Consider the following 15,903-nt stretch of genomic DNA (forward strand, 5'->3'; position numbering starts at 1 on the left):
AGGGGAAGATAGAAAGACCTGTAGGGGACAGTGGCACCACAAGGAGACCAACAGAACCAATAAAATTTGGGCCCATGGGTGCCTACAAAGACTGATACTCCAACCAAATACCATGCATGGAGAGGACCTAGATCCCCTGCTCAGATGTAGACCATGGCATCTCAGTCTCCATGTAAGTTTCCCTAGCATGGGGAGCAGGAGCTGTCTCTGACATGGACTCAGGGGCAGGCTCTTTAATCACCTCCCCCTGAAGAGGGGGTATCCTTTAAAGGCCACAGAGGAAGACAATGCAGCCAGTCCTGATGAGACCTGATAGGCTAGGGTCAGATGGAAGAGGAGGAGGATGTCCCCATCAGTAGACTAGGGAAGGTGTATGGAGGGAGAAGAGGGAGGGAGGGTAAGACTGGGAGGAGACGAGTGAAGGGGCTACAGCTGAGATACAAAGTAAATCAATTGTAATAAATAATAATAATAACTAATAATAAAAATAAATACAAAAGTAAATAAAAATAATTTTTATAAAACGACTGTTCCTGCTCCCCTTACTAGAGAACCCTATGGAGACTGAGCTGCCCATGGACTACATATGAAGAGGGGTTCAAACTTTGGGCAGATTGCAGGGAATCTTATGGAGAAAGAGGAAGATAGAAAGACCCAGAGGGAACAGGAGCACCACAAGGAGAGCAACAGAGTCCCCCTCCCCCCCCAAAAAAAAATTCTGGGCCCAGGAGGCCCTCAGAAACTGATGAATCAACCAAGGACCATGCATGGAGAGGACCTAATTTGGTGGATTTCAGACTGAAGAATTAGACAGACTATTAAACTACAATTAACTTACTAAAATTAAAGATAAGTTTATAAGTTATACTTGATACTACTTCTCTGTGATCCAAGTAGTACTGATAAAACTGGTCAGTTATAGGAAACGTAGCAGTGTACTGCTGTTCTGGCTCTGTAAAACCAATGCTTCCATAAAAGATCATTTTTCTTTCCTTGTCTATTGAGGCAACTGTTCAACTGTTTTCCAAACTTTGACTAATCGCATGTTACGTGTACATCTAAATACTCTGTCATTTGTTTTTTTCTGATAAATCTTAGAGTACTCTGAGTTCTAAACATGAACTGTTCCTGTCATGATGTGTGTTTTAGGTGTCACTGAAGTCATATTGTCTTTGGATCCTAAATATTTATTAAAAGAAGTGAATGAACTCTCTAAAACTCATTTGATATAATCGTGTAACTACCATAATAACTCTTAGATGTGAAAAGAAAGTGTATAGGGCACAGAGACTCTTATCAATGTCAGAATCAGTAAGAGATGCCTTCAGTGAGGTCATTGAGATCATGATGAGTATTGCTTTGGTATACACAGTTCTGAAAACCTTTCTCCACCAATCTCCTTTTGGTTTATTCATGATAATTTCAAAAGGATAACATAATGTAGTAGTAGAATGATAATACTTAAATATACATAGAATACTATATATTTCACAAATGTAAAACAATTGTAAAAATGAGTCATAGTGTTATTAACATTAAATCCTGACAGTCTTAATCCATGAAACTCTGCAATAGACAACTACCATAAGTTCCTGATTTAATGCATACAATTCTATGCTTGAGTTAGTCCACAGGCCACTTCATTAACTAAAAGTAAAACAGAAAATACTGCTTCAGAAATGCTGAATTTCATACTCAGTGTGAGTTAGGAATCTAATTTCTTGTTAAGCAATTAAACATGTGAGTCTACATTGGTAGGAAGAAGAAGGGTAAGTAATTATTTTCCTATGAACATGATAAAATTATAACAAGTCCCTAAATTAATAAGAGTTTTGAGTTATTCACAAATGACTCAGTGCTTGTGATAAAGACATTGCTATAATCTCAAAGTTCTATCTTTCTTCTTGTAGTCTCTCTCTTTTTCTCTCTCTTACTCACTCATTCATACACACACACAGTTTAGTTAAAGCCAAAATGATGTATGTAAGAGATTTATTTTTTGTAAAATACTTTTGGTTCCTTGATGTCTCCTGGTTGAAAGTCCACATATCTATAATTGACTCTTCACTTGCAGATCTGTAAGAAATACTCCGGCCGGGGCAAGAGTAATGGCTTTGGAGTGGTCAGCAGGAAATGCAATGAATAAGCTCCATAAAGAATGAAACTGAGTCAGTAAAAATCCCAAGACTCTTCAGCCTTTTGAACCTCCAGGACTATTCCAAATATCCCAGTGCAGTTCATCATCCCTGTCAGATGACCTACAAAGGAGCTTTTTATAGTTGCTTGTTTAGTAGAATTTATGGTTATCATAATTTTGTACCTTCTCATTTAACTATCTTCAGTATTAGACCTAAAACAAACAAGGTTTTAATATTTGTTTCTAGAAAGCAGTCATGATACTTAACATTAATTTAGTGCTGTGTGTGTGTGTGTGAGTGTGTGTGTGGTGTGGTGTGGTCTTGAATCTTCTCTTCCCATCTGTCTTTCCTTTGGGAAACAGCAAAGCACATTTCAGCAAAGTAAAATATTAACTGCCCAGCATAGTATTTGTACCTGCATACCACAAGAAATTATAGCATCTTCTGAAATAGGATTCTTCTTTAATGTAAAATAAGCAGGAGGCATGCGAGGCTGATAGGAATGGGAGTACTGTCTCCCTTTCCTGTAACAGGGAATTCTCTCTGCACTCCCTGCCCTCTTCCACCAGTATAAATATCTGTCAAGAAAGGTAAAATCTACATCGTCAGTACTGTCTACTAATGTCTTCCCATTTCCAATGGTTCATTTACTTCCTAGGTCTTACGTGTATCACTCACTTTTCACAAACTCTAGTGTTAACACTTGGATTTTCTTACGGGACTCTATTATGTGTCGCACCTGCATGCTCATTAAGAAATATGTCTGAACTATAAAGGAACAGAAAATAGAAAATATAATACAATTCTAAAAGTGCCACTAGATTTAAAACTCTCCAGATATACATACAATGTTTTACTGGAACTTGCATTTGTTTTATGAATACCTAAAAATCCACCCAGTAAGCGCTTATTGAGATTCTGTTTTCATTCCTATATGTTATTGAGGAATACCCATACAGATATTTAAATGTTAATAGAATCTTGTAGGAAATGCATGTATATAGTCACTACACAATTCAAAGTTTAAAGCATCGTAGCAAATGACAGGCTCAGCACAGTGCAACTGAAACAATAATATGAATGCTTAATCATTCATATTGACTGGGAGGGTGAAGGGCAGATTCATAGAGTACATAGCATTTGAGCTGGACCTTTGACTAGTTAAATGGTTAAAAACCAAGAAGGTTCAAAGAAAGCGGCACAAACAAAGCTGCAGCAAAGTGATACGCCTCAACCCTAAGTGTTCTGAGAAGGAAGGAGGCTAGGTTGTTCTTGTAAAGCAATTACCGTCAGCAGTAAAAATAATTTCAAGCACAAAATGCACCATCATAAATCATGCTGAGTGCTGCTCCATAGTTTCAGACGTTTGAAAGGCTTGACACATGTTTGGTATGTTTCGCCTTTATCAACACTGCACATGGCCCGACACAGCTAAGTGGTTGTCTTGATTCATTCTAAGAGGGTGAATGAAGTACAGCATTTGAGTTATGCTCATCCACCACAACTTCCGATCATAAACAAAACAAAAACCACCATTCCTTTAATGAAGATAATTCAAATGTTCAAAGCTATCATATAAACACAGTCATCGAAATGTTAAAAAGATGTCTGTCACATCTTACGGAAAGAACCGGGCTGTAATTACTAAACCTTTTGGATAATTCAGAGCCATTTGCGGACCACATTGAACTCGCAGACTCTTCTCGAGATGTTTGACCTCTTGCCAAGGCTACTCAGAGAACTTATAAAGGATGCCAGCTGCTCACCCCTTCCAGAGAAACCCCTCGCTTCTTGAGAGCCCTTCCTTGCTTATACTTCCAGCTTTCTTCAAGCAGAGTAAGATCTGCTCAGAATCTAGGTCTGTTTAGCACAGTCTTTGCTTCTGTGCTATTCTGAAAGTCAAAGGAGAAATTTCCCAATTAAAGAAGAACATGTGCAGCTCCGCTTCCCAATGTGCCACATTCGCTTGGATTGGAGCGTAAGTCAGAAAACCTGCAGCCAACCTCCTACTTACATCTGTGGATAAGCACATAAGCAAACGCAGGGTTGTTCAGGCTAAACAGATGGATGGTCCTGTCAGGAGCAGATTGCAGTGGAGCGGTGAAGTAGGATGTAATGCCACCCCCTCTGAACTGAGAAACGTATTCTGCAGCAGGAAAGGCAGCCTTTCTAATGTAGCTATTCTGTTATGAGCCTCAACATTTAAATATTTCTAAGGTTAAATCTTTGTGTGCTTCCACCATAAGTTATTTTTCATGTCAGTTTCATATTACTGTTATCTCTTCTTTTTACATTCAGAATATATTCATATAATTTATTAATTATCAACATAGTCTTGGCTCTGTATTTATATTCACATTATATCATGTACTTAATTGATAAATTGGAAGTGATGACGTAAAAATACTATGCTACATTTTAGTTTAAAGAAACATAGTAAATGGAGCTACATTATAATTATATAGTCAATAGTCTGATAATTATGTTATATAAAATATTATAATTTCATATATGTGATAAATCCTCAAATGTCTCAAAAAGTATAATATGTAAAAAAAACTATTTATGTATTTGTGTGTCAATGCATGTGCACACATATACGTGTGCATGAAATGCCTAAAGCCAGGAATCTTACCTCTCCTGGACCTGGAATTATAGGCTGAGCCACCCAAGGTGGGTTCTGGGAGATAAACTGAAGTCTAGAATATTGGTACTTGCTCTTAATTCCTGACCTTTCTCTATAGTCCCAAATGAACTTAAAAGTAAACATGACATTATAATATTGCAGTTTTCATGAAATTCATGTCATTGATTATGAAAGACAATGTTTTACTAAAATTAGAGCCTTTTACAAGGTGCATTTCAACAAGAATCTCTTATCTCTTAAGTCTCCTGTAAGGTAAAGAAAATTTGTATTTATGGAAGCCTGAATATTATAATTTAATCTTTAACAGGTACATGTACTAAATGATTTTATGTGAAGGAAACACTTCTAAATGGGAATGAAAATCTGACTGTGTTATTTGTATTCCTTAAGTGCTCTTATTGTCCACCCCAGCCATCCTTTTCACTACTGTCACATGGATCTGTCAAAATATTCAGTGTCTCAATAGCCTAGAGAAATGAAACCTATTTGACAATTTTTATCTTTAACACTCAAGTAAATGGATGAATGTTGTTATATTTTACTGATAAAATTCCAACTTATTAGTGACATTGTTTTGAAAAATTTGATCACAAAAATGGTGCAATTGTCTTTAACAAGATTACTTCCAAATTTTTATGCTATGGAGAATACAAGATAATTCCAGTTAGAATAACTACTGATGGTGGTTTTCTTTTTCTTTTCTTGTTTTTTGTCTTCTAAAAATGTAATCATTTAAAAAAATGGTATAAAGAAAAATCACAGAAAATCTATTTAGGAAGCCACCATTCATTATACTGAAAGCATTTCATGGTTTTATCATTTAAATACATTTTAAGGGAACACATATGTTTTTAGAAAACTAACTATAATATTAATATACACTTACTTTAGCTGAAGAAACTAATAATTTTCTCCTTGGGTTGGTCCTTCAATCAAATCATTAGGTAAGCAGTAATACAAACAGTCATGAAGAGGTTGAGAGTTTGACTTATAGATCCCTTCAAATAAACAGCAAACTATCTGTGAGGTTTAAAAAGATGGTCTCCCCAATCCCTCAAAAGCCAACAATAGGTAACAGATTTTCCACAGAAAAATCTAAGGCTCAAAATATTGACTTCTAAAGATACATAACATGGAAATAAATCCAACAGCATGCCTAAGATGTCTAGGTCACCCAAAGCACTCTGAAATGTGATTGAAAAGACCATAGAGTGTGAAAGAAATAAAGATGTTAAAACCCCAAAATTCTACAAGCAGGAACAAAGATGATAAGAATTTGGCTTAAAACATGACAGGAGAGGATAAGAGCTCCACAAGGACCAAATATATCTGGGCACAGGGGTCTTATATGAGACTGTTTCTCCAACCAAGAACCATGTATGGATATAACCTAGAACTTCTGCTTGGATGTAGCGCATGGTAGCTCAATATCCAAGTGGGTTCCCTAGTAAGGGGAACAGAGACTATTTCTGACATGAACTCAATGGTTGGCTCTTTGACCTCTCCATCCCCCGAGGGAGGAGCAGCCCTGCTAAGGCCACAGAGGAGAACTTTGCAGCCAGTCCTGAAGATACCTGATAAACCAGGGTCCGATGAAAGGGGAGGAGGTCCTTCCCTATCAGTGGACTTGGAAAGAGGCAGGGAGGAGACGAGGGAAGGAGGGTGGGATTGGGAGGGAAACATGACATCTTCCAAAATATTTCAAGGATGACTCTGAGCGTGGCCCTAAGAGTTCAGAGGGCACAGCTATTAGGCCCATAAAATCATTTCCTGGTCATTAATCCCAAATAGAATTGATCCCACTGTAATTTAGAAATTTGTGAGACCGTAAGCCCATTTTCCTTCCATTTTTTCCCATTCTTATCTAAAATTGCTATTGATGTTATGTTAAGCTTTGAAATGCTATCTCTACTTCCCAAAGAATAGAACTGCAACTCTAGCCATTCAGGCCCATAAATTGAGAGTTGTAGACCAGAGTCCACCTAGGCTTAATTTAGATGAATTGATGAGGGACTTTCAGGTAATGACACTTTGAATTCTGACTTGATAGTAGAGTCGGTTGATATTTTAAGTGACTCAGTGTTGAGACCAATGTAGTTGGAAAAATGCTTCTTCAGAAGCACACTTGTGCTGACTCCTGGCATCCATGCAATTCATGTAACTGGAACAAGATACTTTGAAATTGAGATTGAGGAAAAGACTTTCAAAACAGTGTTTTCTTTGGTTTCTACATTGGACTTCTAATCTCATGAGACATGAGAGAGAAAGACGGCAGTGTAAAAGTTACATCAGCCTTGATTTATGTTGCTGACATTTTAAGGCTCTATGCAGGTAGCCAGGAGAGGTGTCAAGAGTAGCGCTGAGGTGAGAGCCACCAAGAAGCAGAGAGCTCAGTGTCACTTCACCGGAATGGATTCCACTAACAGCCTGAGGGTGGAAGAAAACCATTGCTTACTTGGAACCTCTTCATTAGTGAGACACAATGATATCTCATGCACAGATTTTTGTTACTCGGAGTGCTAAGTGTGTGATAGTGTGTAATCACCCCTGTAGAAAACTAACAATAGAGATCTCATGAAACAGTTGAGTGCCAAGCACAACATTAAAAGAATTAAAATCCACTTGGAAACAGTAGGTTACAGAACATACAACAACTCCCACCAAGGCTCAGGCATCTTCTCTGAAGAGGGACATAAAGACTGTGAAGAGCAAAATAAGTACATAACTTCTCAAGGAAACTTCACTCTCTCTCTCTCTCTCTCTCTCTCTCTCTCTCTCTCTGTGTGTGTGTGTGTGTGTGTGTGTGTGTGTGTGTGTGTAGGAGAGTTGTACACATGAACAATTGCTGTGAAGCAATTGTAATAGCATGCACAAGACTTATGTAAACATAAACCGGACAAGGATCCCAGAATGAAGGGTGGGAGTTGGCCATAAAATACCAGCAGCAGTTAAGAGAGTATGTACTACCACAGAAATTATTTTCATAATACTATAACTGGAATCTTGGAAATGTGCTGCAGCAAGAGTTCTAGAACTGTGCAATGGTGAGTTGGCATTATTGTGTAGAGTACAGATTTTCTAATGAGAATACCCAGATTCTGGTATAGTATCAAATTCATGATGTTTTGTCTCAACATCCCTTGAATTAGGAAAAAAAGTGAGCCCTATCCCACCTCCTCTCATCGTTGACCATAGTTTCTCATCTAGGAATGGTGCCTGGTGAGATATGCCCCATCAATGTTGATTTATCAATCGATGTTGCATTGTTCTGTTCTCGGTTTTGGCAGTCATATTGCTGAGAATTTATGGGTGCAGTTTTCTTCTCATATACTGAAAACCTTATCTTGCAATAGGCACATTTATGCCCTGGATACCCCTCCCATGATGTTCACCCATGATGTATAAGTGTTGTGTTACAGATGTATCAACTAGGAGTGAGTACCAGCTCAGTTGTCCTCTTCATTTTTATCAGTTGTAGCTCTCTGTAATTTGTCTCCTTCTGCTGCTGCCACACACTAAAAAGAAGCTTCTTTGATGAGAGGCGAAAGCCACACTTCTCTGTGGGTCTAAGGACAATTACCTAATGCATTTAGAAATTATACTTGTTTAGGAAAGTGTCAGTAGCAGATTCTCATCTTGCTCTATCAGTCATGGGTGGGCACTTAAGCTTATAGTAACAGGTATGACTTCTACCATATTGGGAAGACTTTACATCTAATTAGGTGGCTGTTGATTCCCCCAGGGATGTAAGTGCTACTGTTTCACCAGTCTTGCATGCTGGCCAAAGCTGTGGTTTTTAAGTTTATATATGGGTTGTACAATTGATTGTTTTTCTTTCTTGGAAGCCTCCATAGAAACTTCTAGCAGTATTAGAGCTCAGAAAGGAGACATGCAAATCAGATCCAGCTTGATTTTTCTAAGTTTTGTGTTGGAAGAATGTGATGTCTTCAGCAATAAAAACTTGCCTTCAATCTCTAGGGCAACTAAAAGCAACAGCAGTAGGGTCCTTGTTGCCGTGAGAATCCCTGGAACTCTAATCAACTGCTTGAAGGGTTGTAGGTTGCCTGGCATTAGGATTTTTGTTAGACAGTATATGGTTCTTGAGGAAGATTTTTTACCCTAAACAGCATAATTTTATTTACCATATATATTGTATTGTCTTTGTAGAAATTTCTTCTCTGTATCTGCTTTACACAAACAATCCTTAGAGATGGGAACACTTGATAATCTAAAACAGACTGTCAAACAGAGAAGAAAACTTGCCATTATAGGAAATGTCTCCAAAACAAAGTGTGTATCTCTTTTTTTTCCCATTCTGGAAACCGACTAGAAAATATTTAAAAATATATCAATAGCATATATTATTTAACAGTATTAATCCCAAGTTAACTTTGGTAACAAAAATTCATATTATTACATCTATTTCTTTGTTTCTTCTAGTTATAAATATATTTTAAGACTTCCTACACAGAATAAAAAATGAGGTGACCTGTTACTTGAACAAACATTATTGTTTTTGACAATAATACCCCTTTGAATTATGTTACAATAATTACTTCCATAAAGTCATCTTTCATTGCCAGCAAGTTTTATGACATTCTTGGATAATAAACAAGCAAGGAGTATTTCAATAAGCTTATTTTTCAATAATTTATGTACAGAAAAAGAATGTTATCTTTCATGAACAAAATCAAATACCATGCTTTCAATATCTGCTGAAAAAAAGTTGTTTTAATATATTTTAATATGTCAAAAATGTAGTCATTCAAACCTCATCTTTGAAAATAAATTGATCAAAATGAAACTAGAAAGTCTATAAAATCATAATTATTTATAGATCCTATGGAAAAAAACAATCAAGTGCTGAAAATCCAGTATTTGAAGCCAATGAAATTTCAGACAGCTAGAACTCAGAGGCAGAAAGGGTAATGGGTGAATTAACGGTCTGAACTGAAAAGAATATTTTACTCATTCTCCAGTTTTGAAATTATTTCTTAAAGCTGAAAAGAAGCAAAACGTGTCAAAAGGCAACAGCAACAGAAATCTTACAGTTTACCCTGGATCTTCAAATGTTACATGACTAAGAAATTAATTTTGAAAACAACAGCCTCACTGTTGCCCTTGATCTTTTCACACATTTCTCAGAAGCATCAGTGAGGTATAGCTATAGCATTGCTGATTCACCTTTTAAAAATTATCGTTCATATTGTAAGATTATTTGCATTCTAGCAAAGACATAACATTTTCCTATTATTTTAATGAGTCACAATAAGTTGACAAATTAATCATGGTAAAATGTTAGCTTTTGGATCACAACTTGTGTGTATCCCAGTCAAATGCAAGTTGCATCAAACCTCAGTGTGTCTTGCACTAATAATGTGCCAGATGGTACCACACTGCTGCAGGAAAAGCATGGATCTAGTATTATACTTCAAATAAGAATAGGTTGATCTCATTATAAAGTGTGAAATAGTACTGGAGCTCAGATATGCTGTTGTAAATCAGTTCACTTATGATATTAGACATGAAAATGTATGAGATGTCTCTGAAAACTTTTGAGATTAAAATAAGACGCTTCAATATCAACACAGATTTTGAGAGAGAGAAATTCCAACCAGGACAGGAATCTTAGAATAAGAAGTTTAAAGCCACAGATATGACAGTCTAAGAACAAAAGATTCATAAACATAAGATCAGAAATGAAGCAGAAACAGAATGCTGAGGTGTCTTTAATAGAATGTGAGGAACCAAAGGACTGAAAATAGATCAATGAAATGGATCAAACTCTCAGAGTCTTTGGAAATCTACAAAATATCTAGGTGCACAAAATCCATCCCATCTTTATTGCAATCAAACCAGTCTAGGTAGCTTTCCAAAGGCCTCTATCTTCCTATTTCATTATCATATTTCTAACCATACATCCTTCAATCATTTTTAATTCCTCACATCAGAAACACCAACCTCTGTGTTCTTCTTCACGCATTACATAGGGACTTCTTTCCTTAAAAAAAAAAAAGAAAGTTGTAAAAGTACAAGATACTTGGTAGATTAAAAGAGGTAACAGGAAATAAATCAACTGGACATAATAGACATTTACAGAATCTTTCACTCAAACACACAAGAATTTATGTTCTTCTCAGCATCACATGGAACCTTCTCCAAAATAGTCCATATAGATGATCACAAAGCAAGCCTCAACAGGTACAAGAAGACTGAAATAATATCTTGAATCCTATCTGACCACCATGGACTAAAGCTGGACCTCAACAACAACAGAAATAGCAAAAAGCCATCACACATATGGAAACTGAACAACTCACTACTCAATGATAGCTGGGTCAGGAAGGAAATAAAGAAAGAAATTAAAGACTTCTTAGAATTCAATGAAAATGAAGGCACAGTATACCGAAACTTATGAAACACAATGAAAGCAGTGCTAAGAGGAAAATTCATAGCAACCTTATGGCTCACTGGAGAGCCCTAGGAAAAAAAAAAAAAGAAGAAGACACACCAAAGAGGAGTAGACAGCTGGAAATAATCAAACTCAGGGCTGAAATCAATAAATTAGAAACAAAACAATTCAAAGGATCTATGAAACCAAGAGCTGGTTCTTTGAGAAAATCAACAAGATAGACAAGCCCTTAGCCAAACTAACTAAAAGGCAGTGAGACACTATCCAAATCAACAAAATCAGAAAGGAAAAGGGAAACAAAACAACAGACACTGAGGGAAACCAAACAATCATTAGGTGTTATTACAAAAGCCTATATGCCACAGAATTTAAAAATCTAAATGAAATGGACAATTTTCTTGATTGATTCCACTTACCAAAGATGAATCAAGACTAGGTAAATCAATTAAATAGTCCTATATCACCTAAGGAAATAGAACCTCTCCTCAAAAGTCTCCCTTCCAAAAAAGTCCAGGGCCAGATGGTTTCAGTGCAGAATTCTACCAGACCTTCAAAGAAGAGCTAACACCAATACTCTTCAAACTATTGCACAAAATAGATACAGAAGGAACATTAGCAAACACATTCTATGAAGCCACAGTCACCTTGTTACATAAACCTCACAAACACCCAACAAAGAAAGAAAATTTCAGGCGAATCTCCCTTATGAACACTAACGCAAGAATACTCAACATAATACTCGCAAACTGAATCCAAGAACACATCAGAGATATAATTACTATGACCACATAGGCTTCATGCCAGGAATGCAGGGGTGGCTCAATATATGAAAATCCATCAATGTAATCCACCATCCAAACAAACTGAAGGAGAAAAACCACATGATCATCTCCTTTGATGCTGAGGAAGCATTTGACAAAATTCAACACATATTCATGTTTAAAATCCTGGAGAGATCAGGGATACAAGGCACTTACCTAAACATAGTAAAGGCGATATACAGCAAGCCAATAGCCAACATCAAACTAAACCGAGAGAAAGTTAAATCAATCCCACTTAAATCAGGGACAAGGCAAAGCTGCCCACTCTCCCACATCACTTCAACATAGTTCCTGAAGTTCTTGCTAGAACAATAGACAAATAAGGGAAATCAAGGGGATTCAGTTTGGAAAAGAAGAAGTCAAAGTATCACTATTTGCATATGATATAATAGTGTACATAAGTGACCCAAAAATTCCACCAAAGAACTCCTCCAGCTGGTAAACACCTTTAGTAAATGGTTGGATATAAAATTAACTCAAAAATATCTGTAGCTCTCCTATATACAAAAGACAAGTGGGCTGAGAAAGAAATTAGGGAAACAACACCCTTTACAGTAGCCACTAATAACATGAAGTACCTTGGTATGACTCTAACCAAGCAAGTCAAAGACTTCTATGAAAAAAATCTTCCAGTCTCAAAAGAAAGAAATTGAAGAAGATATCAGAAGATGGAAAGATCTCCCATGCTCATGGGTTGGCAAGATTAACTTAGTAAAAATGGCCATCTTAACAAAAGCAATCTATAGATTAAATGCAATTAACAATTAATTACCAACACAAATCTTTACAGACCTTGAAAGAAAAATTCTCAGCTTTATATGGAATAACAAGAAACCCAGGATCACTAAAACCATCCTCTACAATAAAAGATCTCCAGGAGGTACCTCTATCCTTGATCACAAGCTGTACTATAGAGCAACAGTAATAAAACTGTATTGGCATAAAAACAGGCTGGTGGATCAATAGAAAAAATAAATCCACACACTTATGGAGACATGTTTTTGACAAAGATGCCAAAACCATACAATGGTAAAGGATAGTATCTTCAACAAATGGTGCTGGTCTAACTGGATGTCTACATGTAGAAAAATGCAAATAGATCCATATTTATCACCCTGCACAAACTAAAGTCCAAGTGGATCAAAGACCTCAGTATAAAACCAGACACACTAACAAGTTAGAAAAAAAAGTGGGAAAGAACCTTGAGCTCATTGGCATAGGAGACAACTTCCTGAACAGAATATCAATACCACAGACTCTAAGAGCAACAATCTATAAATAGGACCCCATGAAACTGAAAATGTTCTGTGAAACAAAGGACACTGTCATCAGAACAAAATGACAGCCTAGGGATTAGGAAAATATCTTCACCAACTCTATATCTGACAGTGCTAATATCCAGAACATATACAGAACTCAAAAAGTTAAACAGCAACAAATCAATTAATCCAATTAAAATATGGGGTACAGAGGTAAACAGAGAATTCTCATTAGAGGTATATGGAATTGCAGAGAAACACTTAAAGAAATGCTCAACATCCTTAGTTAACAGGGAACTGCAAATGAAAATGACCCCAAAATTTCATCTTACACTCATCTGAATGGCTAAGATAAAAAACTCAAGTGACAACACATGGTAGAGAGGATGTGGAGAAAGGGGAACCTTCTTTTGGTGGTGGGAATGTAAACATGTACAACCACTCTGGAAAGCAATCTGGCATTTTCTCAGACAATTAGGAATAGTGCTTCCTCAAGGTCCAGCTATACCACTCCTAAGCATACACCCAAAAGATGCTCAAGTATTCAACAAGGACATTTCCTCAACCATGTTCATAGTATCTTTATACATAATAGTCAGAATCTGGAAACAACCCAGATGTTCCTCAACTGAGGAACGGATAGATACAGAAATTGTGGTGCATTTACACAATGGAATATTACTCAGCAATTAAAAACAAGGAAATCATGAAAATTGCATTCAAATAATGGGAACTAGAAAAGATCATCCTGAGTGAGGTATCCCAGAAGCAGAAAGACACACATGGTATATACTCACTTATAAGTGGATATTAGACATATAGTATAGGATAATCAGACTAAAATCTGTACACCTAAAGAAGCTAAGCAAGGAAGAGGATCTGGTTAAGATGTTCAATCTTCATTCAGAAAGGCAAACAAAACAGACATAGGAAGAAGGTGAAAATAAGGAACTAGACAGGAGCCTACAACAGAAGGCCTCTGAAAGACTCTACCCAGCAGGGTATTAAAGTGGATGCTGAGACTCATAACCAACCTTTGGGCAGAGTGCAGGAATCTTATGAAAGAAGGGGGAAATAGAAAAACCTGGAAGGGTCTGGAGCTCCAGTAAGATCCAATAAATATGGATATAGGGTTCTTTCTGAGACTGACACCCCAACTAAAGACCATTCATGGAGATAACCTAGAACCCCCTGCACAGATGTAGCCCTTGGCAGCTCAGTCTCCTCCTAGTAAGAGGAACAGCGGCTGTCTCTGACATGAAATCAGTGGCTGGCTCTTTTATCACCTCCCTCTAAGGGGGGAGCAGCCTGAACAAGCCACAAAGGAAGACTATGAAAGGCAGCCCTGATGAGACCTGATAGGCTGGGGTCAGATGGAATGGGGAGGAGGACCTCCACTATCAGTGGACTGGGGAAGGGGTATGGGAGGAGATGAGACAGGGCAGTAGAGCAGGATTGGGAGGAGATGTGGGCGAGGCTACAGCTGGGGTACAAATTGAATAAATTCTAATAAATAAAATATTATATTGAAAATGTAAAAATTCCAAGATATTTGGTAGGTTAAAAGTAATGGGTCAGAATCCTAACATCTCCAGGAAGCACTCTGCCAAGGCTCTTGGGAAGACATTTACATTAGCCCCACAGCTCTAGGCAGTCCTAGTTTTCTACAGCTTGTGACTGCATCGTGGTCTTGGTTGTGACACGGCGTTTGCTTTTCTTTTTGTCCCTAACAAACTTTCCTCAACCTTTTGCTAACAATGACCCAAGAACTTGAGAATGTTTATAAGAGAAGCTGTCTGTCCCTAAATACAATCAAAACCAGAAAAGGTTCCTGTATTTGAAGGTGCTGGTTTTAGAACCCTACCGTATAAATAGAGCTGCCTCGATAAAATCATTGTCCCTGTATCTCTTTCTTCACAAAAGCATGAAGAGCTGACCCCTGACCTTGCTTAAATCTTTTTTTTTTCTCATTTCATTCCTCTGGGAAGGCTTTCAGAAGATCCTTTATAGATTTACAATGCATCCTACACAGTCCACTGACAACTTGCAGCCATTTCTTGTCCTCTTTCTATGTAGTAATTATTCCTCTGCAGTGTCTTACATTTGCATTGCTTTCCTATTACAATGCATGAATGTCTAAGCTTCACAAAGGAGATATCTGTTGTTGAATATTTTATTCTTCCTACCTAAAGAATGGGCAGACCAGCACATAGCTGGGGACATCAATGAATAATATCATGAATTATTATTATTGACTGTATAGCAATGGTTGAAGAATATGATGAAGACATCAGAATATAACAGCAAAAGTAGTTCTGTCTGGTACAGTGGGTAAATGATGGACTTTTCAGAATATGACACTGGATAAATTATGTATATCCTCCCAGATTGTGAGAAAGTAAATCTAAAATTCTAACTCACACTATCCACAAATATCAGTTTTAGTTTGCATAATGGGACTTATGTCCTATTATGATATTGTGGCTTTACTTACACATTTCATCCAACTAATAAAAATGGCTACTATTTTATATGTGTATTAAATTGAAATTTCTTTATGATCTGTCTCATCAGATGGTTTTCTTTCTTTATAATTCATCTCATCAATTAGTTTTAATTGGAAATT

This window comes from Meriones unguiculatus, chromosome 6, assembly GCF_030254825.1.
Source record: "Meriones unguiculatus strain TT.TT164.6M chromosome 6, Bangor_MerUng_6.1, whole genome shotgun sequence".
Lineage (NCBI taxonomy): Eukaryota > Metazoa > Chordata > Mammalia > Rodentia > Muridae > Meriones > Meriones unguiculatus.